The 15,659-nt window shown below is 43.7% G+C and overlaps 1 protein-coding gene across 6 annotated transcripts in view; it reads right to left on the reverse strand.

Moving 5' to 3' along the window:
* POMGNT2 (protein O-linked mannose N-acetylglucosaminyltransferase 2 (beta 1,4-)) overlaps nucleotides 1-13,083 on the reverse strand; it is a 32,690-nt gene extending 19,607 nt beyond the window's left edge. For 2 of the 6 annotated variants that reach the window (XM_037386309.1, XM_037386308.1), the window contains exons 1-2: nucleotides 12,963-13,083; nucleotides 10,609-10,725 (exon numbers count right to left, since the gene is read on the reverse strand). The gene's annotated coding sequence lies outside the window, so the exon portion shown is untranslated. Of the gene's footprint in view, nucleotides 1-4,053; nucleotides 4,177-10,608; nucleotides 10,726-11,147; nucleotides 11,435-12,962 lie in introns of those variants that run through there. The other 4 variants (XM_037386314.1, XM_037386313.1, XM_037386310.1 and 1 more) reach the window with 3 other exon arrangements.
* Nucleotides 13,084-15,659: the final 2,576 nt, after the last annotated feature.

A 15,659-nucleotide genomic window follows, 5' to 3' on the forward strand; every position in this document is an offset into this window, starting at 1 on the left:
CGGCGCAACACCTGAGTGTCTATTAGAAGGATGGTATTTCATCTATGTGCTTAGAGGTCTGATAACCCATTTTCCCAGGTGTGTCTCTCCCTCCTCCTAAAGAGGAAATTAACAGCAAATTAATTTTTGTGCACATTTTTATTTCCATCCCCCATCCTCTTCCCTCCCTCCCCTCCTTCGATCCATTCTGAAAGATAAGCACAAAATATAGAATAGAAATTGAAATAAATTCACAACAGCAGGAATAGCCTGAGACTTGTTCAGCTCACACGAGTGAGCTTAAGATACGGTAAGTCAGTACAAAAAAAGAGGTCAAGAAAGTGGTGTCACACATCTTTCTGGAGAGGGCTTTTTGTTCACACAGGTGTACATGAAAGCCTCCTCTGCCCAGGGAGCAAATACTGAAAACCAGTCTTGCCAGTGTAAAGGGATTTCAATTCACAAACCATCAACATCCTACTCAATTTATATTACAGATGGCCAGCCTGGAGAGGGGAAATCAACAGCAAACCAAGACACAAAGCAATTCACAGCTAACTCGTTTCCAGTGCATCAGAGGCTCATCAGTAACTGCTCCATGCAATGGACTGTAGTCATCCTGTAACTACATCTGACTGTCGCTTGCCAAAGGAAATGCAAACCCCCACCACATCCAGGAAATGATTGACAATACAAAATGTTCCTCTTCAGAAGAGGGAGCACAGCCCCTACACCCAAACTAAGGCAGGCTTTTTTCTGGGACAAAAGAAGGGACAGAGCTAGATGGTTTCAGATTCCTTCAAGATATTTGCAATTGCCAAGGTATTTTACACAGACTGTGCTTACAGGTTCCATTGTTCATCAGTGATACAAAATTCATACGAAGCTTAAAGCTACACATAGGTTTCTGAGCTTGAAGAAATTACGACTAAACCCTCAGTTAGGTATCACTCAGAACAAAACACATTCACACTAGCACAACACTGAAGGGAACTGAACCATCAAGAATAAGCGTTACTCGGAGAATAGTATGCAAAAGCGGGCCCTAAAACATAATAGGAGAAATTTTAGCTCCAAAAGCTAAATGAAAAACAGCATGGCCTTGAGGAGAATATAGCACAAATATCCCAAACAGACTGCTTCTGAAGATGGAAAGCTTTAAGAAGGAAAAGCAAAGCTTATTTTTCAGTGCTAGCCACAAGACTGCATAAAGGAATGTTTTAAAAACTATATGGTCTACTGATTACTGTATCAGAGAGCTTAACTAGATGAATATGAGAGATCTGTGTGCAAGCCCACTTCACACAAGAGGTACACAGAGCATGACCAGGAAATTCATTACAGTTTCTTGGCTTCATGCAAGCATGGTCCTAGCATCTACACAGCTTTAAGCTGAAGAAAGAGAGGTTCTCTGAAACAGGAGTAGCCTATGCCGAATTTACACAAGGACTTCCAATCAAGGACCCAAATCCCAGGATTCAGCTCCTCTTTGCTCCTGAACAACAAAGAAGCAGGCAGATCAGACTTCAGAGTCATCTTCCCTGCTAATTACATGATAACAGTTTAAAACACAGATTGTATCACACCCACTGTCTCTCAAGACCAAAAATACATGTGTAATCAAATTGTTAAGGTAAACCAGTAAAAAGATGGAAAGGAAATTAACACCATATACAAAGAATTCTTTGCCACCAAAAATGAAATTGTTTTTATTGAGAATCACATTTTCTCAGTTGAACTTTAGCAAGCAAGCTGGATGGTACAAAAACCACTTTTTCACAAACACAAAAATCCTTGTTATCAAATAAACTCTTACTCATCTCATCTTTAATCCCAACCTCCATATATGCCATCTCCACACAAACCCCAAGCAAGCCTTGTTAAGATCAAAATGCCCCTTGGCCCCACGTGGTCTTCAGAACATCTAGCAAGCTGAGAAGGGTTCCTGGATGCAACTGTCCAGAGAAGCCCAGCTGTCAATAATTACCTAGACCTCCATTTCAGTTTTATATGGCAGAGTCAACAGCCAGGAGAGAGAAAAACACCTGCATGTGTGTTTTGAAAGGAAAAGGTGAAATATTTTACAATGAAAAGGGAAGCGTCAGTTGGTTCAGATGTAAGAATGGCGCAGCATAGCCTCCATAGGTAGGACAAAGCAAGCATTTGGTGTGCAAGACAGTCAAATGGCAATAAAGCTGCAGGCAGGGTGGGAAAGTTTGTGAAACTTTACAGCTGTCAGTGGAAAAAGCTTTAAGAGCTGAAGGGTCAAATTACTGAGACCTTCACTTACAAAGCATTCCTAAGGAAAACTTCCAAGTTAAGTCCAAATAGCCAACTATGCTTAAACTCAGGTTTGTCTCTTCTCAAACGTGAACAAAGCAAACAAAAAGAATATAGAAGACATAGGACTGAAATAAAGGGAAGGAAGAAAAGAAACAAGTAGGAAAGGGAATAGAGAACAAAAAGAAGACTTGGACAAAGGATGTACAGCAGAAGAACGGGCAACCTTCAAAGACTGCTCCAGAGAAAAAAAGACCAGACTGGAAGATTTTATTCCTGTTCTCTGTTTATCAGTAAAGCATCAAGGAATTTCCAATAGTGAGCCTGAGACCTCATTGTATCATATGAAGTAAACAAAACCACTTAAAACACAGGAGATGGAAGTGAGTGAGAACTGCAGTGCCAGCTGCAATGCTGTGGGACCAGTTGGATGTAATTCAGTAAAAACAAATGATGCTATAAAATCAGTGCATCAGGAAAACCCTGCCCCCATCTCTATTTCAGAATCTCACGGATGTGAGAGGGATGACATCTAATTCAGCACCAAAAAAAACCAATAAAAACATTTCCACCTGTACACAAAAATGATGTCTCTCCTCCCAGTTAGAATGCAAGCTCAAATCCAGCAGGAAGGGGATAGACAACTTCACACCACCAGAAGCACACAAACAGCACCCAGAGCATACATGGTTTCCTCGGAAAGCACAAGTGTCATCAAATTCAAAGGAGCAAGAAACATGGCATGAAAATAAAGTGGAGAAAACAAACAAGCACAAAAAGAATGCTTCCATTAAAGGACAACCAGAATAAGAGCCAGATGAAGAAAAGATCTAGACCACTGGCACACTGCCATCAGTAGCCAGAAAAAAAATCCCATCTTCCTTTAGCCACTTTTCCAAGAGGTTTCTTTCCCAGGCTGGTGGAGAGTGAGCCAGTGTACAAAGCTTTGGTCCAAAGGCTTTTACACTGGGCAGGAGGGAAAGCGGTTGAATTGTAAATTATTGAAATTTCCGACATATTTCTCTGTCTGCAAGGGAGGAAAAGTTATGCACTACCTTGTAACATCCTCAGTCTCTTCTAATGTTCAGACCTTCTAGGCAGAGGCACGACACTACTGTACCACCTACTATAACCGATCAGGAGTTCTGCTCATGGTTAGCAGACATGGGCAGAGTGTGAAAGGTAAGAAGGGAGTGGATAGATATACATAAGGTAGTGAACACCAAACCATTAGGGTTTCCATCTACAACAGTTCACACCATAGAGTCAAGGACAGTAACACAGAAGAGCAACACTTGCACTACCCTATCACACAGGTGACTGGAAAAGGCTCATTTCTTTTTCCTACTTCAAGCCACTAAAACAAATCAATCCTCCTTTCACAGCAAGCACTTTGCTTACCTCACACAGCATGGTGCCAGGTATATACACCCAATGGAAGCAATGCCTGTGCTTTGATTTAAGTATATGCTTAACTCCTGGCTGGATCAGCACTTTCAACCATATATCTTTGTGGGCCAAGGATTAGCATTCTTACACATTTTTAAACTTTCCAGGACATGTAATTTATCATTCTGCCTGTGATAAAGGATGGCAACACCTTGCTTGCTTCTCTTACTCTCAGTACACTGCAGAAAACAACAATACAGATTTCTCAACAGCAAGGTGGACACACTGATATCCCTTTCCCTCCCTCTGATATTTAGTTATTGCATATCATCACCAGGTTTGAATCAGAAAAAGGGGGGAAAGACGCAAAGGGAGAGTGAAAAAAAGTAGGGGAAAGGATACTACTGCAATAGAAACAAACAAAAAAAAAATCATTTTCAGATCACATATGAAAAGAACATCTATCTTAAACATGATCTCAGAAGAACTGACGAGGATAAATTCATGTGAAGTTCCAGGTGTTCCAGCCTAAATATGGAAAATACACATTACTCAGTTTATGAAGGGCTTAGTTTTATCAGTACTATTTATATACACTTTCTTGCTTCACTTTAGACTTATCACTTATACTGTACACACACTATAAATATAAAATGCATAGCAGTGCATTTATGTGTCACAGAAACAAGATTTTAAACCAACAGACTTGAGTGCTCACTGATTTTAAAAGACAACAGCTCTCTATTTTTTAACACATCTCTAAATTATATATGGGCTGTGTATCCCTTCAGACAAATGAACACTGATAAATTAGGTTCTGTCTCTAGCCAACCACTTCAAGTAATCTCCACCCTCCCACCTCCTCGTCACATGAAATAAAGATGAAGCACTGCACAATGTCAGTCACATTGCAGATCCATTCAGTAGCCGCATCTACCTGAAACAACAGAATAGATGTGTCGAGATCTTCAGCAGTCTCCACTATCAGAAGCTGAAATTCTTGCTGCCATGGACTCAGGCAACCCTGAGAGGGTGCTGGCTAGTACATGTCATACACAGCCAGCATTACGGTAGACTGCATCCAGCTCCTCTCACAAGTTTCTCCCGGTGGTATTGCTCTCCTTCCTAACTGACTTTATCTTTTATACCTGGACAAGCGATTTCAGCTGCATCTGTGGCCTGTGATACATTTAACGAACAGCATGGTGTGCTCCATGACCTGCCTGCTCCCCAGCCACATGCCTGTGGGAATACTGCCTGGAGTATTAAGCCCACTGCATGTGCTTGAGCATACACATCCCGGTTTTGACCTGCTTCATTACCTCTTTCCCAGCAAGCTCGCCCACAGTTAATTTAATGTGTTTAAGGACTGAAGGCCAGCCTTGCCTCCCTGCAGTGCTATCACATGTTACAGCCAGAGAATCTGGCCGTGTTCCAGCTATGGGGCTTCCTCTAAAGTTCACTTCCTCTGACAATAGCTGAGCTGATGCTTGATCAGGACAGCGCTCCATCCAACACGACCTATCACCACTGCGGAGAGCTGCTGTATCCTCACACTGACAGCTGCATACCCCAGTCCCTCTCCTACAACATCATAGCAGCTGGATCATTTCCAAGTCTGATAAATGGAAATGACCTGATACTCATTAAGCAAGGAACTTCAGAAGATCACAGTACGAAACAATGGTTACATTTTCCCATATCGCCGCTCTACTGGCTTGGTCAGCTTAACACAATGTCTCTCTACAGCTACACAAGGGCACTCGAAGTCCCCAGGCCAGGAAATAGCACTAAGGAGACACAGGAGTAAGTACAGTCAAGCAGATGCTTTCCAGCTCCTTAGCAAACTGCAACCAGAGTCCCCTGAGCTTGGGAACTGTCACCTTCAGCTTCAAACCCCCATCGAAGAAAGGCTTTGAGAGGGAGAGGAAGGAAAGTCTGCATTCAGAACCACACCTGGACATGCCTCCGCAGTGCAATCCCATCTTTGCTTACAAACAGGCTTCCTTTCAACCCATTCATAAATACCTGTACTATGTTTCCAGCAGTACTATATAAACTAAGAACCTTTAAAGTTCAAACACAAATCACTTCTTCACTGATCTGCCAATTAAAAAATGAAGAATGATAACAAGTTGTGAAATTTATCTTGTCACCAGCCTAATTGCTACTTGGGTCTTCAAATTATTAATTAATTCAAATTAAGCAGGCAGAAAAAAAAAGAGAAACAAAACTGAACTGTTTATAGTCTGTTTGGATTCTGGTTTACAAAGTACAGCATTATCTCTGTCAATGCGTGAGGAAATACAATTGCACTATGGACCTCTACTTCAAAAAACCCTGCTTTAATTAATTATTTGAGTATTAAACCAGCAAGAATTACTGTAGTTATTTCAGAGTTGCTTATTGCCTTCATACATGTGATCAGTCTGCAAAGGTTAATACTAATTTGCCAAAAATCTTTGTTCATTTTACTACACAATTATTAGGGTATTAGGATTTAAGATTAGGATACTAAGATTATGAGGATACCTGGTGTTATCCAAATAAAAACAGAAACATTTTGAGATCTCCTTTCTAAGGAGGGGCTGGGGAAGCACTGAGGAGTAAAGGAGGAAGGAAAGGCTGCAATTTAAATAAGCGTGAGAGTGTCCACACATCGAGAGTTAAGGACAGAGAAAAATTAAGAGAGGAACCCAGTATCAAAGAGAAAAAAAGAAAAAAAAAGACGAAACTAGGAGTGGACTACAAACCTTCCAAATTTAATTATAGTACCTTAAGAGCACTTAGATGCACTTGGTTTAAAGTTCACTTATTTACCTTTCTTTACTAAAGAAGTCAGCCATAGGTACCAGAAATTAAATCTCACCTATCAAGAGCAATCAAGGTTATATTTTTAAAGTGAACTCTGCCTCTCTCTTTCCCCCAAGCTTCCAACTTCCCATCTCAGGGCTGTCAGTGGTTGTCAGCACATCATATGAGAAACTCATCTGAACATACAATATAACTTGACAGGCAATACATCAGAAAACCTAGATGTGACAACCGCAGATTCCACCAGATGGTCCTGGATCATAACCATCCATTAAAAAAAAAAAAAGAAAAAAACACCCTAAAATACACTGAAAAGCAGAATTTCTGAAGAAGGAAAAAGAAAAATAATTTGGTATATGCAATGTTTCATTCTTTGTCCTCTCCATGCTGAAAAAGGAGTCACAAAATAGCTCCGCCTCTTGTCCTCACCAGCTCATCCCATCATTGATATCATGTATTTCATCCTCCTACCCTAAGAAAAGTCTTCTAAACAAAGGTGCCACTCCACTAAAAGGCAGTAAGTACTAGTAATAATGGGGCTTTCCAACTGAGAATACTCTCTCAACAACTCCGGAGCCTGGTCTCCAGGTACACTAAACCCAAGCAATTCACCTTGGGAGTAACGGCAAACCTGGAGCACTTTCAAGACTCACTGTTTACCACCCTTCCCATCTCCCTGTTGCTCTTGTAGGCAAAAAAGATTCTATTTTAGTTCAGGCTGCCCACAAACCTCACCAGCCTTTGCAATGGCCCTTCTGGGAGAGACTTTGGATTGCCTTGTCCTCTGTCAGCCACACAATCCTGTGAAGGCAGTTGAGACCTGCAGGTCAAACACTGACTGTCCAGGCCTAACCTCAATGCAGGTAAAACTGCCTTTGACACATGAAGCTTAAACCACCTTCCAGCAGGTAGAGAGCACAACCTGCTCCTGATTCTGGCCTCAAGCCCACATAAAACACAGTGCTGAGGCAGGCACAGGGCCAGGGCTCTGTGCCACCTTCTGGGAGGGAGGTCAGTGCAGCCCCATGGCACAAAGCACCAGGCTCACAGGCAGCTCCAGGATTAATTCACTGCCAGGAAAACACTGAAGCTGTCACTGTTCTTCAGGTGAGCGTCACCAGCCTGGCCACAGCAGCAGCTCAACTGGGACAAAAGCGACAGGCCTATGAAACATAAATCAAACCAGCACAGGCTGTCACTGCTCAAGCGACACCTTCAGGGACACCACTGCTTGTTCCTGTTCTGCCCCTACCTTCAATGTACAGATGTACACATTTTGTTCTGTAACTGAAAAAAAATATCGTGTATCCTTGTCCTCCCAATTACACATGCTCTGAAGTAAAAGGTATTCAGTCAAATATATTTGAGAACAAGTGGATATAAATCTGAATGCATAGAGGGAACTAAAACAGTGAACAACATGGTGTTATTTTACCAAACATTTAACAGGACCGGATAGTACCTCAAAGTTCTTTGGAAACCTGGGAGCTTCTTTGAATACAAAGCTGTCACCAGTAGAAAGCAGATCTACTCCCTGTGAGCGCACAAGCTGCGCTCCAGAGCTTAGGACTAAAGAAATCTCTCTTCAGGCCACTGTGGCAAAATTAGTTTTCACCAAGAAACCAGACTGAGCCCTCAACAAAGGAGTATTTCTGTATATTATAAATATTCATTTTCCTTCCCCTAAGGAGAGTTCCTTCCATTATAAACTCTCCTTTGCTGTTAAACAAGGTGCACCCATCTCCTCAGAGAGAAACACCTGTGAGGCGGGAATGCTCCAGTGCAGTGGTGGGGAACCAGGCTGCTGTCATGCATCAGGAACTGTGAGTGGAACGGGATCCAGAGATTACTAACCAAAAGGGCTTTTTTAGCAACTGCTGATGGCTACTAGCTGCTGACTTCTGAAGAAGCAGTTTATTGTCTCCATCCAATCCATTTTACAATTATCACCTTTAGCACAGAGAGAAAGCTACTTTTACACCACAGACCTGAGAACAAAAGGCTTACAAAAAAAGCCAATTCTTCCCTCCTCCTCCAACTTTAACAAGGAATATCTGATTTTCTACTCTGCCTTTGTCATTTTAACATAAAAGAAAAAGTCGGTGACATTTTCAAGTTTTGCTGTTGTGCACCAGTGGGGTTTCAAATAGTGCAGAGGCACATAATTACATGTACAGACACTTTTGATGGGAGCCTAAATGTTGTGACAGTACATAAGTGTCTCTTAAAGATAAGAAAAATAGCCATTTAGCTCACAATGTACGTTTTGATTAAACTTAAAATGGACACCACCTTTTTAGTGGAGTGCCTTTTGGCATCTAAATATTTTTCTATAAATACGAGGCTATGATTTTTCAAAACATCAATCTTCTACAGAGAGAAAAATCAACAACTTACTGTTTAATTGTCTCAGCAGAAATACTGCAAACAGAAGGCATAAGAATAATACGTACCTAATAAAATTGGTACAATGTCACCTCTTCCCATTTTTATATTTATTTATATCTCATTAGAAAAGCAAAAATACTGCGTATCAAAGTCCAAGAATCAGCTGTTTATTTATTTATAGGCATTTATATAGCACTCATCGCCATAGCAACCAGGAGCCTTTTTTTCTTCTTGTTCAGAGGAAAAGTTGGAATTCTGAAATGTGATCCTTTGATGTTACAGTGCAAATAGGTACTTAGTGCCTATGCTGCAAACACTTAGGCAGGTGCTTAAAGTACCTGAATAGACCTGGTGAAAGAGACAGAAGCAGAGGAAGGAAAAAGGAAAGGAACAGAGAAGCAAGTGAGAATGAGGGAGTAAGGGGAAAAAGGCTTTCCTATGAAAATTCACAGTGCAGTGGGTCCTACAATAAGCCACGATCTTCCCCACTGGTTTGGTTTTGTTTTTTTTTTTTAGTGACTGGTTCATGGAGCATAGTTCAAATTAATCAAGAGTGATCAACAGATGCCAATTTATGCTGAGGACACCAAGACTACTCCCGAGCAAGGTTTTCTAAGAGGACAGCAGCTTACAAATGAGGTGCAGAGAGCTGCCCTCCTCTTCTGAGTGCACGAGAATTCGGAACCTCACTTTGCTACTCTCTTCTGATCCCCAGCAATTAGCCATTATCAAATTCCCACAGAATTAGCAGACCTTTAAAAGTGTCATCTGTTCACAAATATCTAAGAAATGAGTAGATTAGAACATTGCTCCTGCATACACCATTAGAGGATGACTTACTAGGTATGTCATGCAACTGCAGTCTCTCACAAATACCTCTGATGTGTACAAGCACACAACTACTTTTCAGACCCTCAAAAGAAATTGAAATTGGTTTTTCTACTATTTCATCTCTGTGCCTTTCCAACACCATATAGATTATACACGGTACATGCCACCACATAGTACTCTCCAGCGCCTCTTAAAAGCTAATGAACTTCCAACTGGGACTCAAAGAAAAAAGGATGGAGATCTTTGGCCTGTTGTCACTTTGTTATAGAAGAGATCCTATCATCAAGATTTCCTCAAGACCACGGTATATGAAGTTATTACCTTCAACTCTGCATTTAGTGTGATCCTATCTTCTTCATAAAACAATACTGGCTAAAGCAGTTAATAAGGAGTATTCAGTTGTTCTTAAACCAAACACATAAAACTTTACACAAGACTGGTGGTTATTTTGTAGTCTTTAAGCTGTATTCTAAATAGGGCAGAACTGCATGTATGACAGCAGGAAAAGTGACCAAGTTCCTATCTGGAAAAGCACCAGCAGGCACTGTTATCAGAGCAGACCAGTTCTTTTAAATGGATCGATGAAACCTATTTTTAAAAATACCTAATACACTCCAGAGGAGAATCTGATCTCTGCAAAGGTAAGCCATGCCAGCTCCATTACTCCTGGGAGGCAGCTAATGAAACTGAACCCTGTCAGACACAGACTGTGTCCAGTAATTGGCCTCTGAAACTCACAGTTCAAATTCCACCATGATGAGTTCTATGCTCTACTCACAGCTTGCTCCAAATGCGGCAGAACCCGAGGGCTGTCTAGCATGACCCAATGTGAGTGGCTGCTTTCTACTGCCTGGGCCGCCAGGCCCAGTCTGTGTACTGGGAGGGCAAAGAAAGAAACCTACTTTCTCCTGACACCTTCACACCTACCAGTTCACCTCCAGGCTAGGGAGAGACAGTTGAGGGGGAATGAAGGCAGAGCAGTGTCAGAGCAGGCGGCACCACTGATGAGGAGGATGGAACACATCCTACACAGAAGGTGAAGGCCTAAAAGGAAAAGGAAGAGGGTCCCATATCATGCATTCATCCAGAACAGCGAACCACTAAACAATGCTAACCTTCAGTCAACACACTGTGCCAACTGTGCAAGTTCCTTAGGAACAGAAACCGGCTTCCCCAGGAAGGCTGCCAGCAAACCGGGGAAGTGTCACCCATTTTCCCAAAAACTCCACTCACCTTTCCTAGCCCACTCGTCTCCCAAGCTTTATGGACCCATAGACCATTCCACCCATTGATCTGAACCACAAAACTGAATTCTGCAACCATCTTGGATAACAACTAAAGAAATTTTTTGTCCCACAGCATGAGAAGGCAGAATTTTGTCTGTACAGCTGAGAACCTTGATCTGGGGCTAGCTCTGTGGTTTAACACTCTCCTTTGCACCACCTTCTTTTTCATGATTCTCTTACCTCCCACTACTTCCTGGAAAAAATCAGCTCCTTCACAGCCTAGACACATTCCAGTTGGAAAAGACATTTAAATAGAAGGCAGGTTCTTCTGCTGAGAGAAGTCATCTATGGCTCTGTTTATTTAAATAAAATGACAGTTTTACTAGTGGAGGATCTCTAAGCCTCTATGTTTTAAAACACCTCCTAAAGACACTGCTGTGTTAAGAGCACAGGCCAGATACAAATAAAAACTCTAGGGAACAGTAACTGAATGTGGGCTGCTGTCACAGGGAACTGTTTAAACCAACAGTACTTATGGAAGACTTCAAAGGAAGAGAAGGGGGTGAGAACAAGGGGAATGAGAATACCCAGTTTTCAAACTGAAGCAAAACTCTGTAAGTTCACAGTGAGACGTGACTGAGGAGATTGGAAATTTAACTGCAAAACGATTTTCATACAGTCAATCTGTTTTGTACAATGGTTAATAGAGAACGGGCTCTAGGTAATTAGCCCCAAAATATTAACCAGGTACCTAGAATACATGTTCATGGCATGTATCGGAGGCCAAACTCCACCTTTGATGGCTGCTAATTAAAACACAAAAGTGAGACTCCAAGTAAAACTGCCACCTTGCAAACATAAACTGTTCAAAATGCACTCTTGTGGAAAAGCAGACTGCAAAGCAGGTTTCCTGTATCTAGTTCACGCATTTGGTATCTACCACATTTTTGAAAATGACATTGTAAAATAAACACCCTGTCTTAGAGTTGATGTGTTCAGCATACGTCAAATTTGTTTGGGGGAGAAGGTCCTCCCAGAGAGTAAGAGCTCTTCTGGTTCTCAGCTAAGTCAAGGCTTGAGCTAACAAGCCGATCTATCAGTTCAAGTGTTTTGAGATTGCTATTAAAAGGAGCTGTTACTGTTTTACTACCAAAATCAACAGATTCTCCTGAATCAGCAGTCACCATTTAAAAGTCAGCATTTGTCAATAGTTATCCAACTATAGTACTGGTGTGAAAACACCAATATGTTCCCCTTGCCTTTACCAGTTGTTCAGACACAGTCGTTATTCTCATCACCAGAGATGAGCGTTTCCTCAGTTCTCTTTTTCCCCAAAGCAGCAGCCATTACCTTAATAACCCATTTAAACACCGGGTTAATTTAGAGGGGCTGAAGGAAGCAAGGGGAGACAAACAGACCGGTGAGCCTAACCTCCGAACATGCATGTGCAACACACCCAGAGCTGACATATATGCAAGAGAAACTTTTCCACCATGCTTAGTCAGCACACGGTAATTAAAAGGGATAAATTCGGCATCCACATCCATCGGGGCCAAATTCACAAGGACTGCTAAGCTTTCAAAGCTGAAGGCAGGTGTCCACTGGGGTTCCCAAGGCACTCAGCCATCAAGGAAAACCGTCAACGATAACGTAATTACATCTCTACTTGCCCTGGTAGGCTTTAAACCTGCAGTGCCTTTGACCTCTAGGGAGGTTATTAGTTTTAATTGAACCGCGTTCTGCTGCCCACAGCGGCTAACCCGCACAGCGCCGCCTGCCCCGCTGCCCGGCTTCGGAGAAGAAAGGTTTCTACGTCCGAGATGTCAGCTCCGCTCTGTGCAGTCCCGGGGGGCTCCCGTGGCTCATTCTCCCCCGCCGCCCCGTGCCTCCCCACCGCGGAGCCCCCGCCACGCACAACCGACACCACCCCGGTCCCCCCGCCTCCCCTTCACCCACTTCCCCTCAGAAAAGGGGTGGCAGCCGCAGGCCCCCGCGAACCGCCCCCTGCAGCTGCCCGCGCCGTCGCCCCGCCACAGCCGCCCCTCGCCGCCTCACCTGCCGCCCGCGGCGCCAATGGCTGCAACCGCCCCCTCGGCCCGGGCCGGCCCCGCCCCGCCGCCTCACGGCCTCCCCGCCCGCGGCGGGCGGTGCCGCCACCTCCTCGCAGGCGGGCGCTGTCCGCCGAGGGGCCGGGCCGGGCCGGGGCGGCACCGCCTCCCCCGCGCTCCCGGCGGCGGCGGCTGGTGGTGGCGAGGCGGGGGCGGGCGGCCCTTCGCCGGCCGGGCAGGGGAGCGCGGCGGCCGCTGCGCATGCTCAGTGCCCGGCGCCGCGAGGGGCATTCTGGGGGATGTAGTGTGCGCGCGCCTGGGCGGCCACCTCCCCTCGGGGTGGGTTTCCCGCGTCTCCAGCCCAGAGCCTGCGGGCAGCCCAGTCACCCCTGCTCCCGCCTCAGTCCGCTGCCTTCCGCTCACAGCTTGCTCCTCGGGCTGCCCTGTCCTTGCCTCCCCGTCCGGTCAATTTTCTTAACCGCTCTGCCTCCCGTCCTCTGACATTACTTGCCCCGCACTCCTTGCCTCTTCCGCAAAGCTCCTTCAGTCTCCACTTCCCTCTCCTGCTGTTCTCCCACCACCTGCCCACACCGGCCGTCCCCTGACCCTCCCTGACCTTCGGCTTTCCTCTGACCGAGAGCCTCTTTGCTGGCCAACCGCTCTCCCTGTCCTCTTGATTTATTCCATTCAGAATATAGGAGCTAAACCAGAAGGTGACCATCCTTATTATGAATACATGGCTTCAAGTCCACCAGAAAAAACCTGATGGAAAGCAGACACCAGCATCTTTACTGGAGGAAGGTGCCTTCCCACCAGGGGAAAGTGTGACAGCAGTGGCAGGTCATGTTCACATGGTGGGTTTGTAAGGTCAGGCTTCACCAGAGCAACCCCGAGATTATTACAGCTTGAATAAATTGCCGAGAACACGCTATGTCTGATACAAGAGGTTGAACTGACTGAGCAGGCAGGCATGTGTGCGTACAGCACCTCTGCTTGACACAGCCTCTCCCAAAGTCAATGGGGCTTTTGTCATTCCCCTCACTGAGGCTTTTGATTTCTCATGGGAACTTCCCATTTCCACACCCATGCAGGGGCTCTCAGTCAATGAGAAGGACAAATAATGGTTTGGTAGCATCTTTCACGTTAGCTGGTATTTGTATGCATCGTTAAATGTTCCCAGAGTGACACGATTGCTAAACATGTGTGCAGCAAATGAATGTAAAACTTTTAACTGTTGAAATGTTTGCCCCTGAAAAGCTGATAGTAATTTGGGGGAAATCAAATTTAATAGCTTAGTACTCCTTCCTCCAGTCTCTTTTTCTGTCTTGCAGATTTTGTAGCTAATGATCTGAAGAACTAACGTGTTATAAGAGGTACACACAAGAACCGAGGGTTTTCCGGAATGCTCGTTGCTACTCTGAATTTAATTTCATTATGGTCTCTATGAATTTTAGTGTTGTGAGCTCTCAATGAACTGATAAGGGAAATGTCAGGCTTCTGAGATTCATTTTCCAGAGTTTGTTCAAGAACTATTACACTAATGAAATCCATTGCAAGAGATCCCATCTACTCCATTTCTCATTAGGTTTGTGAGTTATGTTCCAGTCTTAGGGAGACTTCAGAATGCTGGATCTGCATCCTTATAAGTAAAGCAATGGTGCAAAATAATCATTATCATCACCATTTTCATTAACATTTGTTGGAATAAAAAGTCGCTATTCCAACAATGTTTAAAGATCCTATTCCTTTTCTCAAAGCATTTGTGAGTAGAAATCTTGACTAAGATTTCACAAATACCTGTTTGCATATTCACATAAATGTCATCTGCAGTGCTACTTTTCCTCCTTGTTATGAAATATTTAATGAACTACTCAAAAAGCCAGACATTACAGTAACTTGAATTAAGTGGCCAGTCACGTATCACAGACGATAAATGGCCAAAGACACAGACATAATCATTCAAGAATAAAAAGAACGCCCATAAGCTGAAATGTGTTTCTATGAAATATTCATAGGATTGCGGTGACTTATTGCCATGTCTGCTTCAGAATAACCTGCAATGGGAAAAGAGCATAATCTGATAAACTTTTCATGCAAAACAGTTCATTTGTTATTCCTGGAGTAACAGCTTTGTAGACCCACATCTGTTTAAGTCCACCGCCTGTAAGGGGTGGGGAAATGTTTTCTTTAATACAAGGATGTTCAGGGGATAACTAGTGAAAGCAATGTGAATATGCTAATGGAAGAGGCAGTCACTTTAGGTGCCCAGACATAGGTGCCTAGTGCCATTTTGGACAGTTTAGGTTGACCAAGACATCTGCACAAGGCCGGTAGATACAGCATGGGACCTACTTTTTAGTAGGGCCTGTAGCGATAGGACAAGGGGTAATAATTATAAACTGAGAGAGAGTAGTTTTAGATTAGATATTAGGAAGAAATTCTTTACTGTGAGGGTGGTGAGGCACTCAGGTTGCCCAGAGAAGCTGTGGATGCCCCATCCCTGGAAGTGTTCAAGGCCAGGCTGGATGGGGCTTTGAGCAACCTGGTCTAGTGGGAAGCGTCCCTGCCCATGGCAGGGGAGGTAGAACTGCATGTTCTTTAAAGTCCCTTCCAACCCAAACCATTCTATGATTCTATAAGACACTCTCAACTGGTGTAATGGTAGCTAGAGGCCTGGCTTGAACTTGAGTTTCAACATAGTACC

Source organism: Falco rusticolus, chromosome 4 (genome assembly GCF_015220075.1).
Source record: "Falco rusticolus isolate bFalRus1 chromosome 4, bFalRus1.pri, whole genome shotgun sequence".
NCBI lineage: Eukaryota > Metazoa > Chordata > Aves > Falconiformes > Falconidae > Falco > Falco rusticolus.